General features: G+C 52.9%; 1 long non-coding RNA gene across 2 annotated transcripts; it reads right to left on the bottom strand.

The window, feature by feature from the left end:
- Nucleotides 1-5,959: 5,959 nt before the first annotated feature.
- LOC119039724 (uncharacterized) lies at nucleotides 5,960-21,150 on the bottom strand. Of its 2 annotated transcripts, none has more exons than XR_008391826.1 (5): nucleotides 21,106-21,150; nucleotides 9,525-9,617; nucleotides 8,443-8,633; nucleotides 7,037-7,095; nucleotides 5,960-6,271 (listed from the first exon to the last, which is right to left on the bottom strand). It is a non-coding gene; the product is annotated as an uncharacterized LOC119039724 (long non-coding RNA). The 2 variants fall into 2 exon arrangements; XR_008391825.1 differs by having other exon boundaries at nucleotides 20,943-21,126.
- Nucleotides 21,151-22,017: the final 867 nt, after the last annotated feature.

Here is a 22,017-nt window from a genome sequence, read left to right as displayed (position 1 = left end):
TGCACCAAGCACTTCACATACATGATCTCATTTAATTCCTCTAATGGCTCTGGCATGTAGCTACTGTCTGTGTCCCATTTTGAAGACGAGAATGCTAAGACTGGGCAGTTAGAGCTCCTCTATTCCCAGCTTGGCCATACAGGGGTATAGGAAGGTCAGGGAGGCCCCTGTGTCCCAGATGAGACACTGATGTGCAGAAGGGAAGTGGCTTGCAGGAGAGTGCTCAGCAGATTAGCAGGGCCCACAGTGGGCTGGGTGGCAAGATTTCCTTGGGCCTGAGCAGAGGAGGGCAAGCAGCAGCCTCCAAGCTCTCCAGGCGAGCTCTTGCACACACCTCCGAGATACAGTAGGAGAGTGGCCAGGCTGTCCCTCTCCCCCCTTGCAGGGGCAGACGCTCGCTCAGGGAGCATCAGCGACTTGTTCTGGTGCACAGGGCTAGTGGAATACAGGTGCTCTGCCCTCAACACCAGCTGGATAGGGAGGGGGCACTTCTGTTCTCCAGCCAACCTTGAAAAGTTCTTAGAGGACCTGGGCAGAGAGTGGGGCACAGTGACCAGGCTAAGCTGGCCTGTGAGAAGGCTGGTGCGGGGTGAAAGAAGGGGAGGTAGAGAGAAGGGACTGAAATTCAACTGTTTTCTCTCAAATAAGGAATCTCAGAGGTTCTCTCATACTTTGGTGTTTAGGATTAAACACTGTCCTTCCCCAGACTTTAAAAAGTTGCAATAATTAATATTCTAAATTAAATTTATTTCTGAATAAATCATTTCTTCACCTGAAAGGCACAAAACTTTACAGGCACAAAAGAGTGTACTACACAGTAGAACTTTCCCTCCTGTCTCGGCCTCCACCATGCACTTCCCAGGGTGTGCGGAGGCAGCCAGCATTCGTCCTAACTCTGCTGTGCACACCTCAGCCAGGCTCTGGTGGCCAGAGACAGCCTTCGACTCTCAGGGGAGCCCAGAGGGGAGAGGGGGAGGAGGAGGAAGATCTCTGGGAGGAGCAGCCAACGAGTGGAGGGATGGCCTTCCACGGAGAGAGAACAGCATATGCAAAGGCTTGGCAGGGTGACGCCCAGAGTGCGGCCACATTGCTAGTGTGCCTTTTGCATGAGAGGCAAGAGAAGAGGCTGCATCACCTAGTGAGTCCAGACTCCCATAGCTGGAGGCCTTTGGACTGCAAACTGCATGTTTTTGACCCTCAGCCTGAGATCTCTCAGAGTCTGGAGAGGGTTTGCCCACCTGCACCTTCCTCAGGAGGAGGAAGGGTCTGAAAGGAGCTCCCTCTAGTCAGTGTGAACCATGTGCTTAGCTAGGGGGCTGGGCCCTGCTCTATGGACTAGTATCTCCCCCCTCAGTCTAATCTCAAGAGAGACCTACTTTCTAGCATGGTTATGAGGGTTAAATAAGTGCATAAACTGTTTCATATAATGCTTGACACAGTACGGTTTTAACTAATGTTGGCTGTTAAAATTATCCCAAGGACACCCTAACCATTTTGTTTCGAGGTTCCCTCTCTATGAGGACCTAAGTGTTCTCTTTGCTCATTCCTGGCCCCCCCAAATTCTCCTCCAGGACTTCATTACTGCATTATGCTGCAGCCTTATTTTGGCTTCTCAGGGAGGGTGGGAGGGCGAGCCTCTGAGCGCCTGACCTTGTGAGCTGGGCTGTTCACAATGAAGACAAAGACTCACTCCCGGCCCCTCGACTCTGTCTCTACTCATCCGCCCTTTTTTGAAAAAGCCACCCCCACTTATTACCAAGCCCAGCAGCCAGGCCCAGGCGACTGAAGGTAGCAATTAGATAGTTAGCACCAGCCCAACCCACCTGCCCAGAGTCCCTCGAACATGTTTTAATTACAATCCCTTAATCTCCTTCAGATGGTGAGGTTAGCGCTAGGGCTTTTGCCCCAACGGCCCTCCCCCCGCCTCCCCCCAATTAAGTGGTCCTCTTAGCCAAGTGTCCCTTTCCCAGCTAAAGGCCTCCCGGCCCAGGAGGAGTAAGATCACGCACAGACGGCGACCAGCGCACCGGAAGTTCCCGCCGGTGCAGCTGAACACCCTCTGACCGCGTCTCTGCCTGAGCACAGACGAGATGCCCGGGACCAGTTGTCTTTCCCTCGGTCTCCTCCTGTCCTGGTTTGTCTGTGTTCTCTGGGAAGGATCTTTCTTTCTCTGGCTCTTTCACAGTGACTTCTATTTTTCTGTCAACCCACCCAGGCCACCCTGTCCAGGCCAGCTGTCTTCCTTGGCAGTTCTATCAAGGAGCCACCAGGTTCCATTACACAGGGAATTGAGGTTAAGACCCTGAAGGGCTGTCTCTGGTGGCAGCCCTGTATTGGCCTCCTACTGACCTCAGCAGAGGGCAGCCTTGCTCACCGCACTTCATGCCTAGCCAGGCCTCCGACACTCTTAGCCACACGGGGACTGGCAGAATCCTGGGCAGGCCTCTGTCCCTGAGCTTCGAGCAGGGCAGAGGTAGGGGGAGGGAAAAGATGACCCAGCATGTGGCCCTGTCTGAAGCTGAGCCTGGAAGACGCTCTTTCCTGGGAAAGTTCTTTCACTAATTGACTTGCAAATGCCTCTTCGTTTGTCCCCAGATTCATAATTAGTGCTAAGGATTTCTAGGGCCCCATCCCGGAGGGGCTTTTATGGGGACAGCCTGTTCCTCTCCCCTCTCCAGGGTCAGCTGGGTTGGGGGTGGGTGGGCAGAGCTGGGCACCGGTGCCCAGCTGCCGTCCAGCGTTCCCACGGCTCTGGTGCCAGCATGTAAAAGGCGAAGTGTGGGGGGTGGGGGGCCAGGGCTCCCCGCCATCCGTCAGCCGGGACCAGGGCCAAAGCCCTGAGGCTCCAGGAAATGACAGAGCTGGCGAAGGGCAGTGGCAGCGAGTGGGGGCTGGCTGGCACCCCCAGGAAGGAGAGCCCAGCTTGTGCTGGGGGCCTGGCATGGCCGAGACTCCAGCACAATGAATGGACCAACAAGGGGCCTCTCTTCCCCACGGTTCACCCACAAAGGCCTTGGCTGCACCGCTGGATGTGATGGGCTGGGGACACTGGAGGAAGAGAGGCCATTTTCAAAGACACCCCCACTCCCTGGCTCTGCACTCCCAGGAAGGGGGCCTGGGCTGGGGCCCGGGGTCTTGGGTTCAGGCCCATTATGGACTTGGACCTGCTGAGCAAGGAGGGTCACCCTCCCAGTCTCTCTGGGCCTCAGTTTTCCCCACCGTATTTTCCCTACCTTCCTTCCCAGCCCTGATGCCCCTCTCCAGGTTTCTACCCTCTCAGCTGCCACCAGCAGCCCCACCCCACCCTCCACTGCTAGTTCTCAGCCCTCCGCAGGCCCTCTCTGGACTGAGGCACAGCTAGGCCCCTCCTCAGGGTGTGTCCGTGCCCCTCACCCAGGCACTGCCCACCAGCCCCTGCCACCCTCACCCCCTGCAGGTCAGGAGGAGCTATTCCAGTCTGTGAGCCAGGAGGAAATAGGAAGATTCTCAGCTGGGGCCGACTGCCATGGAGTCCGAGGGGGCCCTGCCATTCGCAAACTATGCGACCTGGATAGGGCTGCCGGCCTGCCAGGGCCTTATCTGTGAAAGGCCTCAGAGGTTCTCTCCAGGACCCAGTGAGACCGAGAGTGGAAGGCACTGTGTGGCACCTGGCATGGGTGGATGCTCCATCAAAGTCCTGTTTATCACTGTCTCCCTCTCAAAGCTCCTGGTCAGTCTTCCTGTTTCTCCGTGACTGATGCTCTTTCGTGGTCTACTCCCCATTGTTTTTGCCTGACTATCCCAGCAGCCCCTCTAGAGTCGCAGTTTCATCTCCCAAACTGGCCATTTTCCTTTGGTAAGTCCCTCCTGAAGTCCAACCACTGCCAGTTGCCCCTCCCCAAGCTTGGCGTCTTCCCACGTAGCCCAGCATCTGGGGCCCTGAGGGAAAGGGGTGAAGCTGGGCTCTATGGTAACTCTGAGAAGAGAATGCCCTTTCTCCTCATCTGCATACAGACAGTCTCATTTACATACAGACAGGTCTCATCTGCATAGGCTCAGTAGGATTCTGAGAGCACATTCTGAAGTGTCCCTCCTGGACCCTCCTACCTGCGTGCTGCCATTCCTGTCGAGGGACACCCCTACTGCCCCAGTCTGGGGCTGAGTCTTTCTGTTTCCAAAAGGCAAACCTGCTGTGGCTGGTGCCCTGCTTTTCTTTTCTGTGCCTAGAGGAATTCTACCCCCTCCTCTTCCACCTCCTCGTGCCTGCTCCAACTTCCCAAGCCAGGAAGGAGGCCACTGGTGGAGGCAGAGGGCAGGTCCCAGTCACCGCTGTCAGACTGATGCTCTGATGCTTGGGCTCGGGGTCCAGACAGAAGCTGAGGCCAGGGAAGGCTGTGCGGGGCAACTTCCCACATGCTGACCCCAGACCAGGCCCTGTGTCCATTCACCCCTACTCCCCAGGGATTGAGGGGCAGGGGTGAGGAGGGCCCCGAAGTGGGTTCTTGCCAGGCTGGGCAGCAGGAAAGTCCTGAAAGGAGGGCTGGGAACTCCAGAGACACTCCCTGGGCCTGGTGGGCCCAGGGCTCAGCCCCTTGAGTGTGCCAAATTGACACAAACTGCCAGGAACTGCCTCTTCCTGGCTACTTTCTAGGCCTCAATCAGCCCTCCTGGATATGGGCCTTGTGGGGGACCCTGGGACTCCTCGGCATGCAGGTTGAGGGAGACTGGGAGTCCTCTCCGGATAGGCCCCACCAGGCTGGGTACCGGGGCGTAGTCCTCTCCCTCTCTGGCCTCACTGCCTCTGTAAAATGAGGAGCAGGGCTGGACCAGGTGGCTCTTAATGCCTCCTTCCTGGTAACATCACCCAGCGTTCTGTATGCAATTTCACAGATGCAAGGGTCGCCTAACGTCCATCTTGACCTCAGACTCGGGTCCTGGTCTCCAGGAGCTAAAAAGCTGTGGTCCACTTTTAAAGGGAGTGTGGACAGGTGCTGGATGCATGTGGAGTGTCTCAGGGCAGACACAGGTGCCAGTGGTTGCCTCTTGGGACAGAAGATGAGTGGCTGGAGACAGGGGTGGAAAGGAGACACACTTTCCTTTCTGTGCTGTTAGAATTGTACTGTGTATTTTCGTAAGCTTTTTTATTTAGAAAAATTCCAGGATTCAGGCTATAGTTCCATGGAGGGGTTGTGGTTAGATGAGAGGAAGGACTTTTTAGAGAATGGTGGAGAACCTAGGATGTGCTGGCAGTCTGGGCTCTGCTAACACTTTCCAGCTCGAGAGTGAAGGGCCCATCCCTTGGGGGAGCACGTTGGATACAGATGTGTTATGGGGGGAATGGAATCAAGAGCACAGAGTCCCAGCTCCTTCTTGCTGTGGTTCCCCTGCCCCTCAACTTTTCTCTCAAGAGCTTACTGGGAAATCCTACCTGCTCTCTACCCTGAATTCCTCTTTCTAGGCATATTTATTCCCTTCTGTTGCTACTGAAGAAGGGAGCAGGGGTGGGTGGCCTTGTGGCGCAGCAGTGCTCTCTGTTCGTAGTCTGGTCAAACCCAGGACATATCTGAGGAAGGGGTCCCTTTGAGGAGGAATCAGAGGCCCACCCACCCAGTGACTTCCCACACAGGCGCTCTGGGGAAGAATCCCACCTCTCCCATTCTCTTAGTTCTTGGGATGATACTGAGGGGCCTCCTTGACTGGGAGCATCAGCCTACTGCTCTGAGTTGGGACTGATCAGCCACGGGTGGCATTCCCAGGAACCTTAGGGTGGCTGAGAGACCGAAGGAGCCAAAGGGATCTTTGTTCCTCCCCCGCCCCCACCGAGGGAGTTCTGTCTTCATGAGGCCTTCCCCTCCTGTTGCAATGGTGGCTTCTAGCATTGGTTCCTGGTGGGGGACGGGCTGGGATTGCCTGTGTCTCTTTTAGTCCCTCCCCACCCAACCCTGTGCAGGCACATCCAGTCCCACTAGTACTGTTGTTCAGTAGTCAAGAGTCTTTATTAGACAGGAGATGGGACTTCCTTCTCAGAGGAATCTCAGCTCAGACAACACAGGAAAAAACAGGACAGGATGGGACCAGAGCCAATGGTGAAGCCAGGTCTTATTCCAGGTGGCCCCAGGTGTAATCGGCTGTCCAGGCTGGAGGCTGGGGCCTTTCTCCTTCCTTTCTGTTCACAAGCTTCTTGGAGAAAGCAGCCAATTTGTTAGAGTTTAGCCTCATCTTTCAGTCAATCCAGGAAGGACTCTTAGAGGGAACCAGACCAACTAGGTGAAGTAGGTTCTTTATTTTTGATCTGAAAAGAAAAAAAAATGTCAAGAGCAGAAAAGGTTGTCTTGGATGGAGACCCTAGCAGTAGGCAGAGGACAAACTCCCAGGGAGAACATCCAGTGGCTCTGGAAGGGCTTCCCCTCCATCAGGAAAGATAAGGGGTTGGGAGGGTCCCCCCACCAAGGGCTACTATGACAGTGGCTGACTTTAGGTTGCTTTTCTAGGTGCTCTACCCAAGACCATGTGGCACAAGGAATGCCCAGGGTGGGGACTCAGATGTCGAGCGGGTAAGAGAGTAGGTGGACGCCCAGGGACTTGCTTCAGGAAGGTGGGAAGCGTGCTTCCCTTGGCCAGAGAGCAACCTGGGAGGACTTGGGTGACTTCCACAGCTTCTGTGGCCTCTTCCTCAGTCCTGCCTTCAGCCTGCAAGGACTGTTTTTAGCATCCCCTAGACTTCACCCCTGCACGTAAGGTGCATGGCCCCTTCCTCCCCTGAGACTTGTCCAGAAGTCCCCCTGCCTATCTGCTCCTCTCTCCCATCAGGCCCTCCCATCATGTTTGGAGCATGTTCTGTCAGAAGTCAGCGCAGGATGAGAGAGAGAAAGAGAGAGAATATGCTCCAGGATCCACAGAGCCTCATCTGAAGCCCAGCCCAACCTACTAGCCCTGTGATGCTAGGCAACATGTCTTTCTTGGGCTCTGATTCTACCTTTGTAAAGTGGAGACAGTATCTCCTAGTTTTTAGGACTTTTGGAAGATTAACCAAGATAACAGCTAAGAAAGGGCTTACACAAGCAAGTGGGTGCCTAGTCAAGGTCAGTTCCTTCCTGGGGTGCAGTGGAGCTGTGCCTATGATAGAAGTATAAAGTCAGTAGGAGCTGCACAGAAATTGGGTCAGAAGCACAGCTGTGGGCAAATAATTCCTTTCCTGCCTCCTCTGGGGTGGGGAGCCAGCAGCTTTGGTAGCCCTGAAAACTCACCTGAGTTGACTTCTCCAAAGAGCTTTAAGATTTGAGACAAGATTTCAGAGAGGAGTGGGGTCCTGAGCCATGCCTCTGCACTGCCCAGGTCTGCTTGGATCTGTGCCACCTTCCCGACGCAGACCCTCAGACTTTCCAAACTCACGTCCCTTTTCCCTGCCTTACCTCCTCCTTTCCCTGCCCCACTCACATCCAACCCACAACTCTATTTTTGTCAGATCCCTAACCTGGACCATACTATGGAGGGATGGGGATAGGAGGTCCACCTCACTCATCATACTGGAAACTCCCCAAAGGTAAGGCTTTGGTCTCCCTCAAATCTGGGCTCCTTGAAGCACATGCCCCTGACTCCTTCTTGCCTTCTTCTGGGCCTAGGCTGGCTCCCAGAGGCCCTGAGCTAAGCCAGCTGTTCTTCAACATCCCAACTAAGTCTTCCTCCCTCTCCCTCCACAGCCTCCTTCCCCATTCCTTGCTCCAAATCCTCAGCCTGCCTGGGAAGCCTCCTAGCCTCAGGTTGGCTGGATTGCGGGGAGCAGCAGAGGAGACTGGTGTCTGTCAGGGCTTGGGAAAGGTTGGTAGACGAAGGTCTATGCAGGCCCTCCCCTGGGTGGGGGAGGAGGAGTCCAGATGGAACAGTCTCCACCCGTTCTGCCCACCCAGCTCCAGGCAGAGCCAGCATCTCCTAGCAACGGTTTGGTAGCAGGGGTCTGGGAAGAAGGTGGGGGCTGATAAAGTAGGGTGGGGAACAATGACATCATAAATTATCCCCAGCCTCTCCCTGCCAGCCCACTCCTCCTCAGTTGAGAATGGCCTTTTTCTCTCCGCCTGCTCCTCATTCCAGACTCCCTTAGCAAAGCTGGGCCCTGTTCAGGGCCCCTTGTAGATGCTCCTCTAGGTCAAGGTGACCATTCTCTCAACCTTCTGCTTGAGTCCAGAGGAAGGACAAATTCTCATCATTCCAGGATTTCTTGGGGGCCCTGTTGGAACCCCCCCAATGGTGAGAGGGGAGACTGTGCCTCCCAGAGGACCCCCATACCCTCAAACCCTGGGAGACTATCACTTTCCAAGGGTCTCTGGCTCCTGCTTCTTTCTTTGGGTGAGGATGGGGGCAAGGAAGGGGGATTCCCAAGCATTTGGTGACACTGTCTCCCCTTCTCTAAACAAAAGGTTTTAGACCTAAGGCTCCTAAGTCTTTAAGGGCACTTGGACCTCTCACCAAGCCAGCCAAGTCTCAGTTCCCTATCCCAACAGCTGGAGTCCAGGAAGCCCAAACAGGTGACCAGAGGTGGGTGGCGGTTTCTTCTTTACTTCTCAAATCAGTCATGTCCAGCCAAGGGTCAAGAAACTGATGTTTCAACAGTACAGATCTTGATTAGACATTGGGAAGGACTTCCCAAGGCAGGCAGTCTGTTAGAAACAAGAAATTAGGTGGGAAACCTCTTAAATTTTATTTCATTATTGTTTCTTAGTTATATTAAATAGCACCTAGGGCGTATTTTTAATTTTATTTATTTATTTTTAGAGAGAAGGAAATGGAGAGAGAAAGAAAGGAAGAGAATCAACAATGTGTGAGAGAAGCATCGATCAGTTATTTGTCTCTCACACACCCCCAACTGGGCACCTGGCCCAACAACCCAGGCATGTGCCCCAACTGGGAATAGAACTGATGACCTTTTCATTTGCAGGCTGACACTCAATCCGCTGAGCCACACCAGTCAGAGCAGTAGTATTTAGCACAGAACCTGACATATAGCAAGTCTCCATTTGGGCTATTTTAAAAAATAATATATTAATATGGATCAATATCAGAAAGAAGGGATAAATCCCTGGAGACCTATCTGCCCCCCCTCCAAGAACCCATGGGACAATCCAGATATGAGGTAGCGCTCTCAGTACAACATGGCAGCCAATTGCCATGGCAACAGCAGGAGTCTGGTTAGTGGCAGGGCAGTGCCAGGAAACCAGTTGGTGCCAGATGCATGAACCCAGAAGATAGCCCCAGCCGGGTGAAGCTCATGCCCCCGTGCCCAGGGCTGTCCCTCCGTATGCCAGCCTCTGCCTGCTCTTTCCCCCCAGAACTAAAGGCTCCACTGCTATCTCTGGGGGATGATGCCAAAAACTAATCTTCCTCCTGATTCTTGCATGTACAACAAAGAATGAGCATTTAGAGACAAAAGTCCCTTCCTGTGCAACGTCTCCCTGCACCATTGGCTGAGGGATCTAAATAAGTGTGAACTTAGCTGTCATCCCCGTATACCAAAAAGTTTGTGGGTTTGATTCCTGGTCGGGGCACATTACCTGGATTACTAGTTCTTCTCTAGTTGGCATGCACATGGGAGGCAACCAACGGATGTTTCACATCTGTGTTTCTCTTTCCCCCTTCTTCTTCCTCTAAAATCAATAAAACATCCTTGGGTGAGGATTTAAAAAAAAACAACAACTTGTTTTTGTTATCCTTCCTGCAGACAGAGACCCTCTGTCAAATCTGCGAGCTACCTGCAAGCTCAGGTTGTATCCGCAGTCATTCTACTGATTCCAGGGCCCTAACACGAACACTTAGAAGGGACAGTGTGTATGAGGGTTTGGAGGTAGGGAGACGGCCTGTCTATCCACACTTTAGACTAGCAATCAGTGACGGGTCACACAGGGGGAAAGCCTCTTTGGGGGAGGACAAGATTGGGTGTGGGAATTGAAGTGGCCTAGAGACTCCTTTTTAGCTCCAGTCCATCTCTTCTTTCTATCCTCCCAACGCAACCCTCACTGGGGGAGGAAGCCTATACAGGAGGTGGAGGGGAATCAAAACTCTTCTGGGAAGATGAGAGACTCAGGGTGGAGACAGCCTCGGAAGCACGGGAGGGCATGTGTGCGGGCTGGGGAAGGGAGGCTGAGAGACCTGGCAGAGTATGGAGTTACAGCTGCGAAGAAATGGGGAAGTGCTGGGAGCCACCATGCTTGTGACACCCAGGCCAAGTCTCAGACTCTTTTTCCTTCCTGGATCTGGTTAAAGCTTAAAGCCAACCCTCAAGACTTCCCTCCTCCAACCCTATTCCTCTCCCCCACCAGTGGGCCCCCTAGGAGCTAAGCCCCTTCACCTGACAGGGCCAGTTCCATGGCCACTCACAGAGAGGTCTTTGTACAGAGGCTGAGCCTGGGGAAGGGGATGTCGCCAGCTCCTCCTACTTACATTCCACCCCAGCGCCCAGCAACGTGGCCAGTCATCATCTCCTCAGCTGTCTGTCTAGCCTCTTACCCCTTTCTCTAGAATAATCCCCTCAGGGCCTTGGGCTACCCCTGGATACCCTTTCTCCCTTCTGTCACTCCCTCTTCCAGAAATTTTCAGGACTGAACCTACTTCTCTGTTCTTCACTCAGGTCCTCAGCGGCCCATCTCCTGTCCCAACTGCAGGGCACTCATTGTGCTGGGGACCAATCTTGGCTTCTCCATATCTCCCCACCCACAGAGCTTCTGTAAGGCCACTGTGTGTGTGCATGCATGCATGTGTAGTGTGTGTGTGTTTAAGGGGAGCATGCTAGTGGGGGAGAAACAGAGACCTTTCCTCATGTAGCTTCCAGGCTTTTCATATGTTTCTTCATTTATTCAGAACTAGCTGAGAGCCAGTTCAGTATCTGGCTGGGTGTTGGGCTCAGTGAGCAGCTAGATGGGGCTGTCTTCAACCCTCCTGGGAGTGGTTAGTGCTGGTCTCCCACCATACCCTGCGCCCGGCATCTCTGAGTATGTCGACTAATTTCCCAGTAGACCTATCAGTTCCAGTCTCCCCTGGCAGAGTACATAGGCTCTTAATAACCAAAATCCTGCCTCCGTTCCCTACCTCCTCCTAGCCCAGGCTCCCTTTGCTGGACACTCCAGTTCCCTAACACCGCGGGCTCTTTCTTCCCTACCTCCTTGCCTTCAAGTAAGCTGTCTACTCTCCACTACCCACTTCCTCAAGCTCCTTAGACTGACGACCCCCTGCTTACCCTTTGTTCCCTTATCTTTGATCACTTATCCTTTAAAAGACTCCCCCTCCAGGAAGCCTTCAGGAATGAGACAGATGTGCTAAAAGTGAATGAGAGTGAAAAGAAAGGGGGAGGGAAAAGGGCTCATAGCTGAACCTTGAGGAACACTTTTGGCTGGAGAACTGGTTGACCCAGAGGCCTGGATGGATAGAACAGAAAGAATAACCGGGGATATAAGAAAAGAACTAAAGGCCGAGGGAGAACACAGACTGAATACCAGTATGAAACGTTCCATAGAGGTCACCAGGCCCGAGTAAGGGCTGTTGGGTCCAGCTGAGGAAGCTGTGAGTGGCCCAAGAGGGCGCAGTTTTCAGCAGTTATGCAAACAGCAGCCAGACTGCTGGGCCGAGGAGGGAAGACTTGGAGGTTCCCTTCAAGGACACAGCAGCCCTTCATGGGCCCAGAGATACCCTCAAAATGGCGGGAGATCCTGCATGTCCACACATTACTCTCTCCTCCACCTGCTGATACTCCCAGTTCTGAGTGCTTCAGTACTTTTTACATCACCCACAGCCTGCCAGTCCTCTGACCACTGGTGCTCTGGAACTAAACCCAGGGCAGAGGCCTCTCCACCACCCCTGCTCCCTCCTGGGTGAGGCTTGAATCTCTTCTGGGGTGCCATTCCTCATCTCTCCCTCCTTTCTTCTTTCTCCATCCTCTCTTGCCCCAACCCCTCTTGTGGGAAGACTCAACAATGTTCCTGATCAACCAGCATGTTGATCACCTCCCTCCGCGTCCACCAGCCAGGGGGGCACTCAGCCTGCACCTGTCCAAACGCCGTTTCCACTGGCTACGGACGGACGATGGCAGCCTTCTCCTGCTTCCGCCCCTGCAGCCGCTCCCGCAGCCATGCCTCCGACCCCGGCCCCTTTCCTTCTGGAGCCCGAGCCCAACAAGGTGGGGGGCCAGGCTGGGGAGCCAAGACCAGAGGAAGCAAGACAAAAAAAGGACAGAAAAGCCGGCCCCTTGGCATCTTTCTTTGGCATCTGAATCTAGCTTACGGAGGGAGGGCAGAAGGGAAGAAAGAAAGTAGTGTGAGTTTTTATTTCTGTCCTCTTCCTGCCACTTCCCCCACTACATACACACTTTGATGAAAACAAAATCTCTCCCCTTTTTTCTCTTCTCCACCTCCCTCCCCCTTTTTCCTGGCTCTTACCAAAAGCCTCCTGGAATGCAAATGAGCCATATTATGCAAATCTATGCAAATCGGGCTTAACGAGCGGAAGGAGGAGGCAGAATGCCTAATGAGTAATGGTGGAGGGGTGCAGATGGAGGGTGGCAGGAATGACCCTGTCTTCTTCATTCCCACAGCCTGGAGCCTTGCTAGGGGTAGGAAGCATCCTTCACTTCTGACTACACACAGGGCAAGGCCCCACCGCTTCATCTGAGAAGGCCTAGGATGGCCTTGGCTGTAGGTAAGGGATGCAGAGAGCTTGGGAGGAGGGAGAGTTAAGTACAAGGGACTTGTGCTCATTTGCACAGCCCTGCCCAGAGACTCTTGGATGCACCAGCTTCCCAACCTTCAGCTCTGGTTGCTGAAAAGAGGGTGATGCTTATGCACATCATGGCTTGTGCATCAGAAAGAGGATTCCCAAGGGAAGATTCCCAACTAGACCCAGGTCATTCCTGGGAGTGGGGAGGGTGAAAGCTGTCTCTATGTGCTTTAAAGTGTGTGTGTGTGTGTGGGGGGTGGAGTGGTTGCCATGGCAATGTAGCATGGAACACCCACCTCCCCAACATCCAGTCCCAGAGGACCTAGGAGTGGGGGGGCAGATTAATAGATTGACACCCTCTGATGCCCCCACCACCTGGCACTGCCAGTCGGAGATGGCGCCATCAAATCCTGGAGAGAATGGCTCCTTTGTTTGTAGGCTCACTATGTTGGGGGAGCAGGCTGGGGCACACAGAAGGGCATTTCCCAGGCACTGTTCCAGTTTGCATGACTCTTGTTGGCCTCTGGAGACTCCTTGTGGCCATCCGCTGGCCTCTGTGCCCTGGCAGATGGCTGCCCCTGTGCCTTTTTTTTTCCATGGGCTTGCCAGCTACTGTAGGTATGCCTTTCCCTGTGCTTCTCCCTCCAAACCCTCAAATAGAGACAGCAGTCAGTTGCACCCCTTCCTGGCTTGTGTGGACATGTAGACATCTCATATGTCCAGATATGCATCCTGTCCTATTTCTAGGGGGATAACCTTTGAACTCTCCCTACCATCTTTAGGCCAGCTACCTCCAGCTCAGGCAGAGAGACTCCAAAGGAGGCATGAGACATAATAGGTGGACCAGGTTGAAATGCAGGAGCCTGGATTGGCAGGGGATGGCATTTTCGCTAATCAGCTGAGAGACATTGGTCACAGGTTTTCTACTCTCTTGGGATCTGTAAAATGAGGGATACAGAGCTGATGACATCTAAAGCTCATTTTAGCTCTACCTGGTCAGTTCACTCTGTATCTTGAGTTAAATCCTTCTTGAAATCTAACCCTCTCCTTTTTACTGCTGGAGCAACCTCTCACATTCAGGCTCCCTAACGTGGACAAACCCAATTTCCTGGAGATGGAATGCTAACTGCCCTCAGCCTTATCCTCTCCTTGAGCCTCCACAGTTACCTGCAAACAACTCCTACCAATTAAGAAGCTAGAGGCTTTGATATCCGTCCGTTCAGACAGGAGGACCCCTCCTGACCCTCTGAACAGGGGTCAGCTTAGCCATCTCACTCACCGCCCCGGAGCTGTCCGTGGTGCTGGAGGCGGCTCTGATGCTCGTATGGATGAAAGAAGGTGGAAGGGGGGGGGGGCGGAACCCACCCACCCCAGGTGAAAAGCTAGAGGGAAGAGAAGAAGCGGAGACATTTGGAAACAGTAAGGAAAGGAGGCAGGTGTAAACTTAAAAAAAAAAAAGCTTCTCCTCTCTGAGGATCTCCAACTTGCCAATGCTACTTTTGGGGGCAGGAAGAGCATAAAAGTCATGGGAACTCTGAACCCCCCACCCTTTCATCCCTAATGACTAAAGTTTCCATGACTAGCTCAGTCCTCATCTGGATTTTATTTATAAATTCACATGGAGAGAAGTCATATTTCCTGCACTTGGGGAAGGGCTCAAGTTGAGGTAGTTAACAGGGTACAGACCTCTAAATTCCATCCTAAATTATAAGGCTCCTACAAGGAATTTAAAAATCAAGATAAGGAAGATACACAGGTGTAGATACACAATCTGCCTGATAGTATGATAGATATCAGGAGCTTGGGAGGAAAGGGAAGGAACATAGAAAAGGATGTGTGTGTGTGCGCGCGTCCAGTCAGAGAGATAAGCCTCTATCTTAAGCCTACATCAGTGATATAGCTGCATATTAGAAACAGCAAGGGAGCTTTTAAATGATACTGAGGCCTCAGCCTCATTCCCAGACACTCTGATTTCATTGGTCTTGAGCTGGGCCTAAACATTAGTGTTTTTTTTAAACAACAACAACAACAACAACAAAAGCTTCCCAGCTGATTTGATCACATAACCAAGTTGAGAATCACTGTCTTAGAAGAAAGCAGAATTGAGAAGCACAGGAGTTAAACCTGATCAGGTGGAAGAAAAGGCAAAGCTAGGGCCTTTGACAAAGAGAATGAACATGGAAGAGGACAAGAATGTAACTCCCCTCCTAGAGCTCCTGTTGGCCTGGAGAACAACTCAGATGGTGGGCTTGTCTTTTCTGTGCTGTGAAAACTCAAACCACCCCAAGGCAACAAGATGAACGGCAGAGACAGGGAATGGGTGCAATGACCCCAAGGGTGTGCTTCTCCCATTCACCCAGAAGGTCCCCTAGAAGGCAGTTGTGGAAGGTAAACAGCAACAATGGTCTTTTTCAGTGTCCAGATCCCAACTCCTCAGCTCAATTAGCAGGCACAACAAACAGCAATTCAGTTTCCTTCAGCCGCTGTCATAACAAACCCAGTGCAGCCTTAATGGGGGATTAGGGCAGAAAGAGGGGGGGTTTACTCTGAGTCCTAGGAGAGCCTGGGTAGCAATGAAGGGTTCCCTCTTTCTCTCACCTCTCTTGTATCTCAATATGTACTCATTCACCTTTACCTTCCATAACCCTGCTTCTTATTCTCCTCAAAGCTCCAAGAATGTTTTTATAGTTTTGTCTCCTCTTTCCTTCCAGTGATTTGTAAAGGATTAACCTAAAATCACTTATCTCCTAGAGAAGTTGGCATACCCTACTTCTGGATGAGACAGTGCCACAATAGCCCAAGATCTTTGAGGTCTCAACAGCAAAGGTAAGAAGGTGGGAAGGTCAATCGAGTTATGAGGAAGGTGAAGAAATAAGTATCAGTATGCCAGCTCCCAAACCTTGGAAAGTGCAGATTTCAAGAAGGATGTCCAGATGAAGAATGCAGAGGGGCCAGTGCTTTTCTGGTGGGTTACCAATCTTGGGAATCCAGTTAGGGGTTGGGAAGGTAGGGGTTGAGAGGCAAGAGGAGAGAAAACAGCCCTTCTTCAAGTCACTCAGCAATGAAGAAGAGTCTGCAGGCTGCCTACCAGCAGGTCTCTGGTTTGTTAATTATGCCTACTACCTAACTGGTCCTTTATTTTTTTTTAAGTCCTTTTTAAAGATTTTATTTATTCCTTTTTAGACAGAGGGGAAGGGAGGGAGAAAGAGAGGGAGGGAAACATCAGTGTGTGGTTGCCTTTCACATGCCTCTTACCGGAGACCTGGACAGCAACCCAGGCATGTGCCCTGACTGGGAGTTGAACTGGTGAACCTTTAGTTTGCAGGTCAGCATCAATCCTCTGAGCTGCACCAGCCAGGGCTGGTCCTTTAATTTAATAAGATGTGTTTTTAGTAACTGTGGAAGCTTAATGGAATAAATTTGGAATTGTCATTTATACATGCCTTATCTATCTACGTAAGTCACTTTACCAATCATAGGTACTCTCACAAACAAGTGGTAAGATCCATTGAGGAGAAAGACACAATGGCCATTCTGCCATGTGAACTCCAACCTCTTCCCTTAACATGTTTCCCAAAGACTGTTCATCCTCTCCCCAGGCTTCAGACACTGACTACCCAGGTCCCCGGAGTCCTTCCTTGACTCCCAAAGCTATAAAAGTAGGATAAACTTCCTAAAGTTTAAGTGCTTTGAGCTTCTCAGTCAAGAATATGCTGAAGACATGTCTTTTTTGCATTCTGAGATCAATTACATGCTTTCAAAGAGTTGTTCCAAACTGTAGCCTTTAACCCTTCTGCAATCTAAGAATTACTCTCTATACACAGGTATTATAGCATATTATAGGATCTTCCATATAGAATTCATTATTTGCTTCACATATCAACCTGAGTATATACATTCTTATCCCCGTTATATAAACATCCAGACTGAGGCTCAGAGATCTGCATAAGTTTTGGCCCCCAAAGACAGACCTTGGGTCAGTCACATTTGCTCTTTCTATTTCTGTCCCTCCCCAGGCTTGCTGGTTATGATGATTGTGGAAGAACATTTCAACAAGACCCTTTCAATGCCTAGAATTAGGAAACTTTTGTCTCTGGATGACAGTATGAGTGATAATGCAAAACCTGAGTCAGATACTTAGGAAGAAGTTGCCTTTGAACTTCTGGACTCAGAATTCAATAATGGGTATTGGGATGAAGGGCTGAGGACAGAAATGTATAAAGAAAACATCTTGGCTGTGGCTGGTGTGGCTCAGTGGACTGAGTGCCAGCCTTCAAATTGAAGGGTTGCCAGTTTGATTCCCAGTCAGGGCACATGCTTAGATTGCCAGCCAGGTCCCTAGTTAGGGGCGTGTGAGAGGCAGCCAATTAATGCACCTCTCATATATCAATGCTTCTCTCCCTTTTTTCTCCCTCTCTTCCCCTCTCCCTAAAAATAAATAAATAAAATCTTTTAAAAAAGAAAGAAACCAGCTTAGAATTTGGTTTCCAGTAGGAATAGATGGATATCGCAAGATCTGAAGAATAGAACTAAAAATTCTTGGACACAGACAGATGTGTTATGATACAAAGAAAGAAATTCCCTAACTGGTAACTGGTGAGGCCCTTCTCAGCCCATTTGAAGCCAACTTTCCTGCACACCATTCCATCAGTTCTCATCTTGGGTTGAACTGGAGGTGCTGCTGCTTTGTGTGAAGGTTGGGGGAGGCAGAAAGCCTCAGTGGTGTCATTGTGATGTCTCCATTTGGTTAAACCCCCACTTAATTCCAGAGTGTCTGTTCTTCTAGCGGATTTGCACCTGTGTTTAGCCAGGCACCCTTACCACATAGCAGACCTCCCTGCCCACCCTGGATCACACACAGCCCAACCGCATGCCACCGAGTGTCTGACATCACAGGCAGCCACACACAGCTCACAAGCACAGTCGCCCACAGTCCCTACAACCCTGTCCGCACACCTGCAGGCACACACGAGGCTGACATACACCCTCACCCGCACATCTTCCTGGCCTCTCTTCCCCCTTTCCACCGCAATACTTGTTTTCTAGAGTGTAGACCCTCAACCTGCCAGTTCCTTCAGCCCATCTATTCCCTTTTGGAGAGTCTGTGGTCAAACGTGCTAACAGGGCATCATGCTCATAACACAAACCCCTTGTGCTTAATCATACAAATGCTAAATCTCATGTGGATGAGCCTCAGCAGATCCCAAGTCCCTATTTCCAACCAGAAACATGAGAAGTTTTTTAAAAAGACTTATTATTATTTTTTTTGGTACTTCTCATCAGATGCCAACTCCCTTCAGCCCAGGGTCACCACCAGGCCTTGCATCGGCATGGCCCTCCCCCTCCCCCAATGCACTGATGCCCCTTCTCGCCCTCCTCAGTTTAACCCCAGTTTAGTATCCTCACCTCACTCTCTCCAGATCCTCTCACAGGCAAGTAAAACAGTGGAAACAGCATTGGGTTTTAAACTGATAAATGACATAGAAACTCATTTGAGTCTGTGGCTCATCATCTGTAAGATGGGATTAAAAAAAAACCAGCTACCTCACAGTGTAGAAGGATAACAGACAGACATGTGGGTGGAGCACCATTACCTGAAAGCACCGGTGTTGTGTTTGGGGTTGTCAGTCTCCCCCCAAACATGCTCCCTTTCTCCTTAATCTTGTCCACAACTACCTGCCCCCCAAAACAAGACCTCCAAAATTCCAAACAGCTGAAGAAGCAATAGGCTGGTAACTTCTTCTTCCTCCAGACCTCTGACAGAAGAAAATAAGTACTCTAGGCTCTCTGAAGCACAATTGTTTTAGTTTGGATTCCCCAATATTTCTCCCACATAACATATAATTCAATCATAATCTTCTAGCCATGAAAAATTCCTGGGAGGATTTTAAAATTTATGATGGAAACTAGAGGACAGTCTGTACAGTCATTTTTCCCAGTTCTCCTGTCCTCTTTTTCCTCCTTACTGCCCTGCGTGTGTCCTGGGATGCCAGGAGGGATGGGGGATAGGATGGGGAGAGGTAATAAACACGGAGCAGACCACTTCCATTTTGGCCACATTTACTTTTATTTTACCAAGTGACTCTAGACTGTGTTCCTCTTGACTGCACCCAAACACTCTTTTGCTTAAAATATTTAGGTCAGGCCAGATAAATGGATTCTTTTAGGAATGGCCCTGGTTAATCTCTAATTCTTTGCTTTCTTTGGGCAGCGTGAATACTAAGCTACAAATTTCTTTGTGTTTGGGCTTTCTAAGGCCATTTTCTCTTGGAGATGATGATGAAAGGGGGGTAGGGGTAGGAAGGTGGGGTGTCCTGAAAGAACCCAGTCCAACCCCTGGATCAGTGAAGAGAGAGCAGGCACGAGAAGCTTTTCAAGACCTGGGACTCAGATCCCGGGTTGCAGGGAGGAACGAGTATGAGAACAAGGGAGGTGAGAAGTGCTCTGCACTCGCTGCCCTGAACCCAGGCTGGGCAAAACCGTTACATCCCGTCCTTTTTCTGAGCAAATCCCGACCCAGTACCTTAGCCCTGTCTCCACTTGTTGCCACTTCCCCCCTCTCATCTCACAACCAAGCTGGACAGACCTGTGCGGCTTCAGAGAGCCACACAAACCAAGACCAGCGTTCTCAAGTCACCTCCTCACAGCATTCTCAGGCCCCACCGCTGCCACCGCTGTGGGCCGCCTGCCGGAGACAGTATCAGAACCCAGGGAGGAGGCCTGGGCAGGGAGCCCCAGGTGCCGTCCGGAATAACCCGGCAACCAGACTTTCAACAGACTCCCCCTTGGAGCAGCTTCCCCAGCAGTGACCCAATCCACAGACTGCCAGGAAAGGCCCCAGATCGAGAGGGAGCCACGACCCCTTTTTTGTTTCGCGACTCAGCGCGGTAGGTCACTGCACCTGGCAAAAGTGAAATGGGACCGAGACTGCGGCCTGCGCGGGAGGCAGGAAGTCGCCCGGACCCGTGTGGTCCTGAGGCTCGGGGGCCACCGCGTCCTCTTGCCGCCGCGTCCGGTGCGTGGGTCCCCGCGGCTCTAGGCCCTCGCTCGGGCCTCCCGGCCCATGCGACCGCTTTCCCGGGGCCCCTCTGCGCAGTGTATGGGGTTATTTTTACTTTCGGTTATCTAGCTTTATGAAGACTCCACACCACTCATACAGCTAGATAACCAAAGATAACAACCAACCCCGCCTCCTGGCCGCCGCTGCCTCTTCCTCGCAGCCTGCCGGCCGCCGCCTCCGCCTCCGGGTGGCCCGCTGGTGAGGGTTGGGGGAGGGAACGAGGATGCAGGTGGGGGACGGAGAGAAAAACGGAGTCGAGACTGAAAGACTCAGAGGCACGGGGACGCAGACACGGCAGAGACCGAAAAGGGCGTGGAAAGGACGTGATAGGCGGCGGCGTCGAATTCCGGGGACCGCCCGGTCCCGGACCCCAGAGCTTCCAACGCCGCGCTTCCCGCTCCCCGTTCGAACCGGAGTGGGAGTCCCGCTGGTGCGGGCGCGGAGGCACCCTCTGGCTTTCGCGCCACGCGGGCAGGCAGCAGGCACGGGGGCGAGGCCTCCCGACCTCACCGGGTCTCCGCCGCCCTCCCCTGGGAGACCTGGGGCGCACCGCACTCCCCGAGCCTTGGCCTTAGGCGGGGCCCTGCGAGGGGGGCGCAGCGGGAGGCCCGGGCCGGCGCCACCAAGTCACCCAACTCGCGAAGGCGGTGGAAGCGGAGCCGAGTTCCTGCGGCGGAAAGGGCTGGATCCCACCGCCGACTAAGCGGGAGCTGGCAGCGAAGCCCGGGGGTAAAGCCCCGGGAGGCGCCCCAGTAGGAGACAGGGAAATCCCGGCAACTCCAACAGAGGGAAGCCGGTGGGGTGGGGTGGAAGGCAGCCCGGGGACTTCCAAGCAAGACTCTCTAGGAGGAAAAGAGGGGGCAAAGACCCTGCCGGAGAAGGGATTCGGGGCAGCTCCCGAGAGATGGAGTGCGGGGAGAAAAGTGGAGGGCGGGCGGGGCAGGTGAGCCGAGTCCCAGGCCCTGCAGGACTCCCCGCAGAAACGGCTCCAACAGTCACCCGGGGCAGTGAAAATGGCCGGGGGTTCTGGGCAAGCGGTTCCCTAGGGGTGGGCGACGGTTCCGATCCGGAGCGAGAATCCTCCAGAAGGTCCCGGGAGCCCGGAGGAAGAAGTGGGGCTCGGCCGGCCTCTCGAGGCGGACGCGTAGGCGCTCTCGATGCCGAGGCGCTCGGCCCCCTCGGGCCTTGAGCGGGCCAAGCCACTTACATCAAGCCCCAGGCGCCTATCCGTGCTCCCAGACGCTGTCCCGCCCACGGAGCTCCATGGCCCTGGGTCCTGGGTGCCAGGGCTCAGCAAGGCCCGGGCGGATGCGCCCGCCCGAATCTCAGCCTCCGCCGTGCAGAGGCGAGCAAGGTAGAACGGGTCTCACCTCCCCAGCTCCCTCCTCAGCCTCTGCTGCTGCGCTGGCCCCGGCGCGCTCCGGCTCCGGACTTTTCATTCATCCTTTGGTGCGCCCTCCCTAGCCACCCTCTGATTGGCTTCACCGAGGTCTGACGTCACCACCTTGTTGCCCCCCCCCCTCTGGCCCCGCCCCTCCCCTGCAGGGTTTGAGCTGAAGCGCGCAATTGGGACACCCCACCCCCAAGAATGGGTGGAGGGCGGGGTGGGGAGGAACTACTATGTCTGCGTGCCGATTCCCAACCTCTTGCTGCCTCACTCATCCCCGACCCCCTCCTGCCATCTCCACCCAGTCCATTGCCATTTGCAGCTTTGATACCCAACCTCACTCTTTTTCTTGGTTCTACATTTTCCATTCTGGCCCTAGGTATATTGCAGCAGGATCAGCGCTCAAAGGTGAAAAAGACAGCTAAATGATGGAGACTCTCTTCCTAACTGCCTTCTCTCATTAGGATATTCTTTGTGCTTCTCGGGTTCTGATTCCTCCCAGACTGTGATCCAAATCTTTTAGGACGGGAGGGAACTTTTCTGGTTGATTTGCAACCCAAAACAGTGAGGGAAAGATTCTGGAAGTTTAAGACTCTGGGAGAGGTGGAGCCCGAGCGAAGCTGGGCCTCCTTGTTCGTCGTACAGAGGCGGGAATACCTCTTGAACCTGTTCACTGCGCCGGGGTTCCAGGTGGGGGAGGCTGAAGGAGCATCCTGGCTGGCATTAGTCTAGGCAACACCCGCAGATTTCAACTCATCTATGGGGGCCCTCTTTAGCGCCTTCCTTTCCTTCCCCTACCCCGTGTGACTTCCTCCCTCAATCCTGGGCCCCCAGCCCAGTTCCATCTCCGCGGGTCTGGGAGCTGGGGTAACCGGGAGAAAGATCACTCCCCACC

Source organism: Artibeus jamaicensis, unplaced genomic scaffold (assembly GCF_021234435.1).
Source record: "Artibeus jamaicensis isolate MK-2021 breed Jamaican fruit bat unplaced genomic scaffold, CSHL_Jam_final contig_447, whole genome shotgun sequence".
NCBI classification, from domain to species: Eukaryota; Metazoa; Chordata; class Mammalia; order Chiroptera; family Phyllostomidae; genus Artibeus; species Artibeus jamaicensis.
The sequence above is the reverse complement of the archived record's forward strand: the minus strand, read 5'-3'. Positions and strand labels throughout refer to the sequence as shown.